The sequence below is a fragment of the Ranitomeya variabilis genome, chromosome 8, assembly GCF_051348905.1.
Source record: "Ranitomeya variabilis isolate aRanVar5 chromosome 8, aRanVar5.hap1, whole genome shotgun sequence".
NCBI lineage: Eukaryota > Metazoa > Chordata > Amphibia > Anura > Dendrobatidae > Ranitomeya > Ranitomeya variabilis.
In genome coordinates this window covers 19,693,770-19,706,924 of record NC_135239.1, presented here as the reverse complement: position 1 = coordinate 19,706,924, position 13,155 = coordinate 19,693,770, and the positions used below count along the sequence as shown (strand labels likewise).

At 43.3% G+C, this 13,155-nt stretch overlaps 1 protein-coding gene across 3 annotated transcripts in view; it reads right to left on the bottom strand.

Annotated features, from left to right (window-relative positions):
* The window catches only part of KANK4 (KN motif and ankyrin repeat domains 4), a 140,352-nt gene that overhangs the window by 91,865 nt on the left and 35,332 nt on the right, over positions 1–13,155 (bottom strand). Inside the window, exon 2 of one of the 3 annotated variants that reach the window (XM_077275947.1) lies at positions 11,259–11,451. The gene's annotated coding sequence lies outside the window, so the exon portion shown is untranslated. Of the gene's footprint in view, positions 1–10,602; positions 11,229–11,258; positions 11,452–13,155 lie in introns of those variants that run through there. The other 2 variants (XM_077275948.1, XM_077275949.1) reach the window with 2 other exon arrangements.

The following is a 13,155-nucleotide window of genomic DNA, read 5'->3' as shown; positions in this document are numbered from 1 at the left end:
ATACCCCAGAGCTGCACTCGCTATTCTGCTGGTGCAGTCACTGTGTACATACATTATATTACTGATCCTGAGTTACCTCCTGTATTATACCCCAGAGCTGCACTCACTATTCTGCTGGTGCAGTCACTGTGTACATACATTATATTACTGATCCTGAGTTACCTCCTGTATTATACCCCAGAGCTGCACTCACTATTCTGCTGGTGCAGTCACTGTGTACATATATTTAAGGTTGCACTTTTAATGAGATGAGGCTTATAATGCACAAAAATTTGTAATTTTCACCAATGTAATCCTTCCCACGCTCTGAAGACCCCCTTACATATCATTACTCTGATATATGGCTCTGCCTTTACATTACTCTAACCCCATTTTCATACCATTTCATGGAATTTGCTGACTCCCGCATCTGCGCAGACACTGTGCGCCCGCGGTAATACATGTTCATTATAGTGATGCTTATGAATACTAGATAACATCTCGCCATTTATAAACCAGTTATCTGCAGCACGATCTCTAATGGTGCTCGGCATCCCAGAGAAATCACATTTTTATTCCGTCAAAGGATTTTCTTCCTTAAATAAACAGGAAAAGATGAAATCGACCTTGGTAAATAAATGTTTTATTTCCTAGGAATGTTGCCCCGGATTATACACAAGGCGCGCTCTACCTCCTCTGTATCATTTTAGTGCACATCCTGCAGTTTTTCTTCCCATTCACAATAGCTGCTGCTTAGGAAGACGCTGAGATGACCCATTGCATAATGGGATGGAGGTGATGAAAATGGCTGAGCAGAAAAATGCTTCATGAGATGATAGTCTGAAACCTGTACGGAGTCATTACTCTTAAGAAGAAACTTCATATAAAGCCTAGAATTTCCCACTGTACTCAGTCATTACGCAGAGGCCTTAGATACAGAATGTCATTGGAAAATGGTCTGTTGTGTAAATCAAGTTTTACATTAAATGTAATTTTTATTTCACTCCTCAAACAAGTGGTCTATAGTGTTCCTTGCCAGCAGTCTCATTATCATCACAGGCAGGATTACAATAAGGGTATGTGCACACGCTGCGGATTTTGCTGCGGATCCGCAGCAGTTTCCCATGCATTTACAGTACCATGTAAAGCTATGGGAAATGAAATCCGCAGTGCACATGCTGCGGCAAAAAAAGGCGCGGAAACGCAGTGGTTTATTTTCCGCAGCATGTCAATTCTTTGTGCGGAATCCGCAGCGGTTTTTCACCTGCTCCAATATGAAATTGCAGGTGAAAACCCGCAGCGGAAAAGCGCAGTAAAAACCGCGATAAATCCGCAGTAAAAACCGCAGCGGTTTTGCACTGCGGATTTTTCAAAACCGCTGCGGAAAATTCCACAATGGAATCCTGAGAGATAACCCCTCTATATTCATGAGATAGCACAGGAACCACCATTCACAATAGGTGATGTCACAGCTCACCTCCTCCTCCTCCTCCTGTACAATAACTGATAACACCTCTATATACAGTAGATAACACAGTATCCACCATTCACAATAGGGGATGTCACAGCTCACCTCCTCCTGTATGACTGATAACACCTCTATATACAGTAGATAACACAGAATCCACCATTCACAATAGGTGATGTCACAGCTCACCTCCTACTCTGTACAATGACTGATAACACCTCTATATGCAGTAGATAACACAGAATCCACCATTCACAATAGGTGATATCACAGCTCACCTCCTCCTCCTCCTGTACAATGACTGATAACACCTCTATATACAGTAGATAACACAGTATCCACCATTCACAATAGGGGATGTCACAGCTCACCTCCTCCTGTATGACTGATAACACCTCTATATACAGTAGATAACACAGAATCCACCATTCACAATAGGTGATGTCACAGCTCACCTCATCCCCCTGTACAATGACTGATAACACCTCTATATACAGAAATCTATGGCCATATAAGAAATTTAAATGACCCCCTTCATAGCGTAGTTTTTCGCCCTCCTATTGGCTGCAGATAGAGACAGACACTTTTCCAGCCACTTGTTTCTGTTGCTTCAATGTATCTAACATGTAGAATGCAGCGACTCTGCAGCGAGTCCTGATCTGTTACTTTTATACACAATTGTGCGTCTCCAGGGTAAAAGAATAAAAAGTTACCTGACTTAGAGCCACAGGATGGAGACCGCTGCTCTACATGCTCTTCTGATGGGCTGAGATGTAGGAGGATTATTAGGCAGGGTCCGTGGCAGCACAGAGTGTTTCAGGAAGGACTTCTGCTGATCGGACCTGTGCACGCCCGTGGGGAGCACGAGGCTGCATGTGACCGGGGGCTGCCTCACATGATGTGACCAGAGGATTGCAGACATGTGGGTGACTTTTTTTCTCTGTTTTCACAGATATTATAGTCATTTCTTTGACATTATGAGGAACGTTAAACAATTAGTGATGGCGTTATATTAGGGAGCGTGACACTTTCCGATAATGGCACGGCACGACACTAGGGTTATTTGTAACATACAGACTATCTGCACAGTTCTAGGTCGACGCTGCCATTTATACAACTTTTATCAGAAGCTTTCTTGCTTTGTAAACCATTTAAATAACGAATATTGATGAAAATAAGATGAATTATCCGTTCCCCGGGTGTTCTGTGCTGACGCTTGATTTTTTAAGGCTTGGCCACTGTATTTGATTTTACATGCCGCAATCTCTGCATAATAAGCATCGACATCCGTAAGGACCGTGTGATCGACATCCCATTAAATCTTCACACTTGAGAGTCCTTAAAGAACTGCTGAAACCTAAAATATGAACCCGGCCTGAGCGATCAGTCAATCCAGATAATAATATATTACTCCAGTCCATTCCCAGGCTGTCTGTGGATAAAAAGCCAACCTGTATAATAAAATCAATGTTAAATGAAGGCAAAGCTAAAAAAAAATATTTAGTACAGTGACGGCCGAACGAGATGATATGGCTTCCCTGAGGCCACCAGACCAACCTGCGCTGTGGCATCCATTGTTTGATCATATTCCCGATCTTTCCCAGTGTTTTTTTGTTGGTCACACAACCCCTTTAATTCCGTAATAAAGCTTTATAGGGATCAGATTTATTCCCTGCATTGGCATAAAAAATTATAAAATGCGCTCTGCCTGTAGCCACCACTAGGGGGAGCTCACTGCAATAAGCCCCTGAGCTCCCCCTAGAGGCTGTCTGAATTATAACCAGCTGCTTCAGTTTTAATTTTAGATAAATAATGGAAAGTTGGACTCATGTAAAGTGTATTTCTGTCTGAGCAACGTCACCTATCCTGGATAGAAAATAACTGTGGGACCCCCACAAATTGCCAGACTTGGGGACTTGTGCCCTCCATTTTCCCCTGGCCTCAAGACCTCCCCAGAAAATGAACAGAGCCTCAGTTTGCACATGTCCTGTCGCTCCATCTATGTTCATAATATTAAAGATTCTTGAGATCTGTCATCTTCACCATTGTCGCCCATTCTTCCCTGGCTACAACCAGGAGGAGTTGACTTAAAGTACAGGTTGCACCCGCCAGGTGGTGACTTGCCACTCCTTTCAACCTCAGCTATTGTCTGTCTATCTTTGTGTCTATTAGTGGGTTAAAATCTCCTACTATCCTGTGTACACAGCTCCCATGCATAGCTGTGTGGCTTCATCATTGCAGACTACCAGCAAACCCTGTGTAGCCGGATCCTCTAGTCATGTTCCATGCATCCGTTCCCCTGCATCAGCCAGACTACCAAGGGTTTATTTGTAGTCTGTAACCATGGAGACACATAGCTCAGCATAGGCGCTGTGGACACAAAACAGAAGGGAATTTAATTAATTTTAAATGCATTATGGCAATAAAATCTAGCCGATCCACTCAACTCCTCCTGGTCACTGACTAGCGGGCAGAAGACAACCAGCGGTGGCTCCCACACCGATATCACCAATCCACTGGAATCCCCCTTTAACTGGGAAACCATTATCCTGGAGACCTGATAGCGCCCCCGGTGGCACGTTTCATCCGACATCATCTCGCTTTTGCTTACTCTCAGAAAACAGTAATCAGAGCATAGAGGAGATGTAATGATCCTAACCGTTCTCAGGCACGCGTCGGGGGATCATGCTTCATGCTGGTTGCCCGCCGCTGGCATAAGGGCTTCCATGGTGCCACCTCAGCGATATGGGTGGGTAGCGGGTTTATTATTTTCTCCCGCCTTCATGGCAGATCTCTAATATTAATTTCATAACATATATGGAACATGTTTTCACGAGAACGGGCAAAAAAAACCCACATATTTAGGGGTTGGGAATATGTCTGACCTTAACTCTTTACCCCCATGTTTACTTCCAGGACTGCGATGAGTTCAATCAGATAAGACGCGACTCAAAAAATACGGAAAATGCTATTTTTATTCCTGCGTTACCACTTAGAAAGGAAATGGGACGAGCCAGGAGCCAGAAATAACATTATCTTCATCCTCATCCAAATAAAATGGTCTCGAACCTGTGTCCTCCAAACACGCCAGAGTTTATTATCGGGCTGGAAGAGAAGGAGATGTCCTGTCTGATGGCGGCGGAGACATTTTCAAGACTTCCGCTTGCTGTCAGGAAATAGAATCTTTCCTTATTTACATCCAGCGACTGCAAAAAAAGAAAATCCCCCGAAGACAAATCACATGAAAAATGCATCAAAACCGCATTTTAAATAAAAATGTTGATTTTTGGCTGCATTTTTTTCATCCAAAAAATGCAATTTTCATGCAGGAAAAAAAAGGATCAAAACACTAAGTGTGAACGTGCCCGTAGGAGCCTGAAAAGTGCATGTAAAAGAGCAATAATAAAAAATAACGCTGTTTCAAATCTTCACCAAAAACGGCCCCAAAAAAATGGAAAATAGAAAAATACAACAAAAAATGCAATAAAATGCAGAAGAAAAAAAAAGAAGGCTAAAAACGCTAATAAGGCAAAAATATTAATGGATCCATAAGGCGGCTTGGTCCCTGTTCTGCGTCCACAGAGTAGATGGTTGGTTGATCCCACTTAAATTCAGCGGGTTCAGACAGATGTGTATGCAGGTTTCAGTAAGGACAGGTTTCCGACCTCAGAGTTTAGACACTGAAGGTTTCCATTCACTTACAGCAACCATCATGTTTTTAAAAAGTCAAGAAACTCAAAAACATAGAAGATTAAAAAGTTACAGAACTTTTCTTTATATAAAGAGTTTGATAACAAGACTGGACAACGGAACAAATGTCAGGACCTCTGGTGACGGGGTGTGTATCTGTCCACACATGAAATTTTGATATGTGAACTTACAGCAGCGGGGATCTTGCTCTACAAGTGATATAGGGGTAAAGGGTTCAGCACCGAGCTCAACTCCTCTTTAATGGCTGACTTATGCGATCGGTTATGAGCTCCTCTATGTCCCAGAACAAGACACCTAAAATGTGCCCTCTTTCCTCTGCACCTCTATTGGGTCACCAGGAGCATCGGTCTCATCAATGTGCACCCAGAAAGTGCAGGCTCTGGGGTTTAACGTCATAAGAGTGCGCCCTCTGCTGCTGGGAATATGTATCTGCAGTTGTGTAACGCACTCGCTACTTATTCGCCTGTGCTACGACTCGGGCCTCATTCAGATGTCCTTTTTTTCTCCCGTACGTGAAGAAAATTCACCAATTTCCATTACTGTGTTAGATCAGACTTTGATCAGTGTTTGGTCAATGCATTAAATTTTACCATGATGCCAAAAAAAAAAATTAAATTGCAAGGCTTCTTCTACCAAAGGTAAAAAATGGACAGTACATGGATTACACATGAATAGCAACTGCATGCTAATTTTCCGCAGGCTTGTATTGGCGATTCTGATCGGCGACTTGGATCAAAAATGGAGCGGTCTCAGTGATTTTTTTTTTTTTTTGCAATCACATGGTCTGCAAAGTAACACAAGCAAGTGAACAGCTACATGGACAAAGGTGCGTGAAAAATGGACGTCTGAATGAGGTTTTAGTCTATGGTTGTCATGGCAAAGAGCGAGCCTTTCTAAATCTGCATTGTGCTTAGATTACAATTAGGGCTCGTACCTATCATTGTAAAAAAAAACAAAAAAACATTTTTTTGCATTTCCATTTTCACATGAGCTTTTACATAGAGCAATTCTGTCATTTACAGTTTTCCAAGGAAATATTCTCCCATATATTATATATTTCGAAATAGACAGATATAAGTAAGTGATTAAGTTATATAATCAGTTCTGTGTGTGGCTTACTGTACTAAATAAAAAAAATAAATTATTTTCTGAAAAAAATATAATTAATAACCAGCAAAGGCTAGGCAGACAGCTGCGGGCTGATTTTAATAGCCTAGGAAGGTGCGGTGGATACTGCCCCCCTAGGCTAAAAACCATCAGCTTTTAGCCGCCCCGGAAAAGTTGCATCTCTAAGATGTGCCAATTCTGGCACCTAGCCTCACTCTTCCCACTTACCTTAATGTGGTGGCAAGTAGGGTGATAATATTGGGGTTGATGTCACCTTTGTATTGGCAGCTGACATCAAGCCCAGGAGTTAGTAATGGAGAGGTGTCTATAAGATACCCCCATTACTAACCCCATAGTCAAATTGTCAAAAATAACACCCAGAACAAAGTCCTTTATTTGAGAAAATGACACAGACTCCTTCATCGAATTAAAATTAACATTTATATTCACCTTTACGCCTAATCCATTGAATCCAATGTCCCTGTTACAAAAAAAATTAATAAAGCAACATCATCCTCACCTGTCCCCGACATGAAGATAATAATCCAATTGTCCCGTGACGGGTTTAGAGCTGCTACATCTAGATGGCAGGCTGCTTGGTTGCATGATGTGACTATACAGCCTGCCATCCAGCAGAGACACTGAGTTGTGCATGCTTGCTTAGGCTTCTTTCACACATCCGTCGGTACGGGGCAGTCGCAAACCGTCGGCCCAACGGACGTTGTGCTAAATGTAGCACAACGTGGGCAGCAGATGCAGTTTTACAATGCATCCGCTGCCCAGTGTGATGAGCGGGGAGGAGGCGGCGGAGTTCCGGCGGCGCATGCGCGGTCGGAAAAAGCGGAACCGACGGACAAAAAAAGTTACATTGAACTTTTTTTGTGAGTCGCGGCCACCAAAACACGACGCATCCGTCACACGACGGATGCGACGTGTGGCCATACGTCGCAATACGTCGCTAATGCAAGTCTATGGAGAAAAAACGCATCCTGCAGGTAACTTTGCAGAATGTTTTTTTTCTCCAAAACAACGCATTGCGACATACGCCACACGACGCAAGTGTGAAAGAAGCCTAAGCTCAGTGCCACGCAGTGACGTGATACATTTAAGTGGAGTTCATATCCAATGCATTTCTTTGACCTCACTGACGTCACTGTGAGCATGAGAAAGTTCTGATGCTTGCAGTGCCGTCAGAAAGGTCATCGGAGGTCAGAGCCAATACAAAGCTGGCATCAACCTCCCAACTATAGATGCACCATTTCTTGGGCAGCTGAGAACTGATATTTTTAGTCTCGGAGGGGCCAGTATCCATGGTCCCTTCCTAGGCTATTAATATCAGCCCGCAGCTGTCTGCCTAGCCTTCGCTGGTTATTAATTATAGGGGGACCAAAGTCATTTTTGTGGGGGAATTGCCCATTTTAATAACTCTTAAAGGCTTAGCATATAGCTGTGAGCTGATATTAATAGCCTGGGAAGCTCCATGGGTATTACCCCGTTCCCAGGCTATAAACATATGCCCCCAGCTATTCGCTTTCCCTCTGCTAGTTAACATTTCGGGGGATCCCACGTCATTTTTTTCAGAAAATAATTTATTCAGTAATAAAATACATGTGACTGACATCTTTACATCTATCTATTCTATGTGTATATATATTTATTTATTTTATCTATTCTGTCGGGTCAAGCTGTGATATTACTGTACATGGCAGCTGAAATGTCGGGTTTTCAAGGATATCGGTGTGTAAAAATCTGACGGCATTCACATGGTCCGTGTGCAGTGGAATTTTTTTTTATCACACCCATTGACTTGCATTGGCGAGTCTCATCCAAGATATGAGGACAATAGCAGCGTTTTACGATTTTTTTCTCAGTCCGATCCGAGATAAGAAAAAAAATGCAGATGAGCAGGGACTCCTAGAATATCATTGGTCACAGTGCAATCCGATTTTTTATTGGATTGCACTAGTCCATTTTTCTCGCAAATGAGTATGAGCCCTTAAAGTGAAAGTCTAGAGAAAATGATCCCCTGATCTGTCATAGATACATTTGAGAAGCTGATATTGGTGAAGTCTGTGATCTTTGGCCACCACTGATTTCCAGAAAAACAAAAAACAAATTACAGTGGATGTATATAAAGCCGAATTCGCTATTCTCTGATGGATCGGTTTGGTTAGATTTTAGCATGCCCAATGCTTTCTTTCCAGGAGATAATAGTGCCATAGAGGTTTGCAGCAATAAATATTTACGGGGATCAGGATACATCCAAGCAAGATGGAGAATCTCACACTAGTACTAGAAATACATGCACAGACTTCAGTGGATATATTTAACCAGCAGAGAGAAACGTATGAATAAAACCTAACTTTTAATGACAGGTATAAAATATCAAGATACAAGTTGCATACATATAGACCACCACTACAGGACCCGTCAGACCCACCATATAGAGTTACTTGCCCCTGCAAGAACCCTAGTTCCCCCCAAACGCGTAGGGAAGGACACTGCTGGTCTTCGGGTTCAAGTAGGCAGTACCATACTCGGGTACTACCCTGGTCACGGCAGGAGCAACGCATGGAGCATGACAGGGTGTAACAGTTTAGATCCCTGAGATGACCTGCGCTTACTTGAATCTGGTTCATCATACAATCTGGTGAGACTGAACCTTTTTATTTATGATGAGCACTGGCTGGCTATAGTCAGCACTTGCACTTTATAGGTTTGTCTCGTTGGTCTATATGTATACAAATTTTATCTTGATATTTTATACCTATGAATAAAAGTTAAGTTTTATATATATATTTCTCCCTGCTGGATAAATTGGTTACAGTTGGAGAATTGCTATAGGTCTGCCCACTATGGTAGACCCCTGCTCTATGGCCGACATCAGTTGAGCAGCGCCTGCACTTGGCTTTTTCTGTGTCAGTGTGGCAGACAGTATAAATAACATGGCAGATGGATCGCTGACCATTTGTGTGTTCAGCTCCTATACAGATCTATGTGTCTCCATGGTTACAGACTACAAAGATACGGTGTCGTCTGATCCTGCAGTCATGTATAAAGGTGCATTTTCATTTCCCGATTATGTATGAGCCTGTAGAGACAGACTGACCCGAATTCTTCTGCATGCACAATTTCAATACCGCCATTGACGATCCAATGACCCGAAGTCTGAGCATTTTGTTTATTCGTAGGGTGATTTGCCGGCAGGTATACACAAACTGATAATCCACAGATGTACAGTTGTTCCAGATTATCAGCTAGGCAGAAAGTGAGGAGTAACACATGACTGCAGAATCAGACTACAGGGGTTTATTTGTAGTCAGTAACCATGGAAACCCATGACTGCATGGAAGCTGAATACACACAAGTGTTGCTATGTTAAGGACAATTGCAATTAATGCATTAATAATTATTGCAAAAATGCACATATATTATCTTCTGTTTCCTAGTTTTGTGAAAAAAAAAAAATCAGGACAGAGACTGGAGTTTTATTAATCAAACTAATAACATGGCTGTATAGGTAGCAACCCCCCAATCTTGTAGTAATCTGCACTAAGAAAATAATCTTTGCAGCTACGTGAAAGTGCATTGAGGGTGTGTTGAGTATGGAAACGCCCCCAATGCACTCCCAGGCTAATTTGCATGTGACTTCAAAGGTTGATTTCTCAGTGCTGGCACATCGAATTACGAAAAGACAGGCATCGTTTTTATCCTTGTCCAATGTCCTATACGGCCATACCACTAATTTAATCAGTAAAATTGTCCCTTTAAGTGAAGGCAAAAATAGAGATAATTGTTATTTGCGGCGTCGCAATAAAAGTAAAATTCAAGGAGAAGTTCTGCGCCACATAAATCTACAGCAGTGGAAAATATTAAACTTCTCGTGCTTTGTAATTTACCACTAGATTACAACCCACATCCTCCAAACCGTCTGCTGCCTCTGGCACATTAACCACTTACCGCCAGGGGAGAAACACATTGTGTAGGTTGCAGAGATCATCGCGATTCATGCGACACATACTGACACTATTAACGCTCTCGCTGGTTCCTATTAGCCCCCCATAAGCCGGGACTGTCCGTCACTCATCTCCTTCAGGTTATACACTTTTCCCTGTTTCTTTCTAGCAAACAACGGAAATAAAAACCTCCTTGTGGAAGGTCACAACCTAAATGCAATGTATATACACTAACACACTGGAACGAAAACCCAGCTACTGACTACAGAAAAAAAAAAAAAAAAAAATCAAGAAATCTTGGAAGCCTTACAACTGGAAACAATGGAGCCAGTCTATCCCAAAGTTCTCCCTTTGTCAGGAATCACAACGGCACACACCCACCTCTCCTGTCGAAGCGGCGCCCCATTCCTAGAGGTCGAAAAATCCGGATTGAGCCATTACCTCCAAAAGGAATCCGTCTGTGATCCCGCAGAGGATCGATTAACTATCGGGCGAGCCCCTCTCGTCCAAAATGTGGGGTGCGGGAGGGATTAACTATTTGATGCCTTTTCTTTCTTCTCTCCTTCCGCACAGGTTTCGGCAAAGCCCCGTTGAGGACCCTCGTACAATCAGATGTTTCCTATTAGGGGGCCCATAAGAGGGTCTTTTTTTTTTTATATATAGAGTCCTGTTCATCAAGCCACAGAGCTAAATACCCTCACTTTCTCCTGATGCAGAACAAATGATTCTGCGGAGGAAGTGTGTGTCTATATTTTTGGAAAAGAGGTGAAGTTATACTGCCAATATAAAGATTCCACAATTCCTGCCTTTTTTTTTTTTCCAGAGCTGATCCCATTGTTTTCAGGCAGTGGGAAAACATTATAGGAATGGGGCTCGATAGCACGGGGACGGTTTATCTGCAAGGAAACAGCTGCAGATATTGCATAGGATGCAGGGAGCAGACCCCGACGTGCTCTCTCGCCTCCTCATCTCGTGCCCCCTAGTCAGTCCTAAGGGGAGAAATGAAGCACAAATGTGGGGGGATAGTGGGGTCTTACCTTGGAGATGTCTGGCTTCTTGGTTCCCGCAGGTCTGCAGACTGTACATGGAGCTGTGTGTGGAAGTGCCTGGGAGTGGGATGGTCCTACATTCTTACTTGATCAGCCAGATGCTGACACTGTCTTTCTTAAGGAGTATGAAAAATCTGCTCTAGAAAACTTCCTTCAGTCCGTTCTCTCCGCGCTGTTCTTCCTTAAGAGAGAAATAAGAATTTTACAGTCTTATCTAGAAAGGGTTTAGGACAATATACAATGTAATTCCTGATACGGTGCATTGGCCCTGCTCGTCCTCAGGTTGCAAATTAGGACATTGTGAACAGATGAAATAAATCCTTGTATCAGTAATGTCCCCCAGCAGAAAGCAGAAGACTGTGCCTACCGTGGGCACCATACAGGAGCACTCTTTTTTTCCAGAAGAAAAATTTATATAAGTGCACATCGGTCAAAGGGTATTCTAGAAAAATGCAAAAATAGCAAAACTCCAATATGATGATGATATGACATAAGGTCAAACGCATTTTTGTCTGAATCATCCTTTTCACATTTCTTTCATCTTCTCTTTATTTGCTGTCAGCAGAATACAGATGTTTATGGCGGCCTGTGGTCAGATAGTATAGTCCTGTCTGGAGCCTGTCAGCAGAATACAGATGTTTATGGCGGCCTGTGGTCAGACAATGTAGTCCTGTGTGGAGCCTGTCAGCAGAATACAGATGTTTATGGCGGCCTGTGGACAGACAATGTAGTCCTGTGTGGAGCCTGTCAGCAGAATACAGATGTTTATGGCGGCCTGTGGTCAGACAATGTAGTCCTGTGTGGAGCCTGTCAGCAGAATACAGATGTTTATGGCGGCCTGTGGTCAGATAGTATAGTCCTGTGTGGAGCCTGTCAGAATACAGATGTTTATGGCGGCCTGTGGTCAGACAATGTAGTCCTGTCTGGAGCCTGTCAGCAGAATACAGATGTTTATGGCGGCCTGTGGTCAGACAATGTAGTCCTGTGTGGAGCCTGTCAGCAGAATACAGATGTTTATGGCGGCCTGTGGTCAGACAATGTAGTCCTGTGTGGAGCCTGTCAGCAGAATACAGATGTTTATGGCGGCCTGTGGTCAGATAGTATAGTCCTGTGTGGAGCCTGTCAGCAGAATACAGATGTTTATTGCAGCCTGTGGTCAGATAGTATAGTCCTGTGTGGAGCCTGTCAGCAGAATACAGATGTTTATGGCGGCCTGTGCTCAGACAATGTAGTCCAGTCTGGAGCCTGTCAGCAGAATGCAGATGTTTATTGCGGCCTGTGGTCAGATAGTATAGTCCTGTGTGGAGCCTGTCAGCAGAATACAGATGTTTATGGCGGCCTGTGCTCAGACAATGTAGTCCTGTGTGGAGTCTGTCAGAATACAGATGTTTATTGCGGCCTGTGGTCAGATAGTATAGTCCAGTCTGGAGCCTGTCAGCAGAATACAGATGTTTATGGTGGCCTGTGGTCAGACAATGTAGTCCTGTGTGGAGTCTGTCAGAAGGATGCAGATGTTTATGGCGGCCTGTTGTCAGACAATGCAGTCCAGTCTGGAGCCTGTCAGAATACAGATGTTTATGGCGGCCTGTTGTCATACAATGCAGTCCAGTCTGGAGCCTGTCAGAATACAGATGTTTATTGCAGCCTGTGGTCAGACAATGTAGTCCTGTGTGGAGTCTGTCAGAAGGATGCAGATGTTTATGGCGGCCTGTGGTCAGACACTGTAGTCCAGTCTGGAGCCTGTCAGAATACAGATGTTTATGGCGGTCTGTTGTCATACAATGCAGTCCAGTCTGGAGCCTGTCAGAATACAGATGTTTATTGCAGCCTGTGGTCAGACAATGTAGTCCTGTGTGGAGCCTGTCAGCAGAATACAGATGTTTAT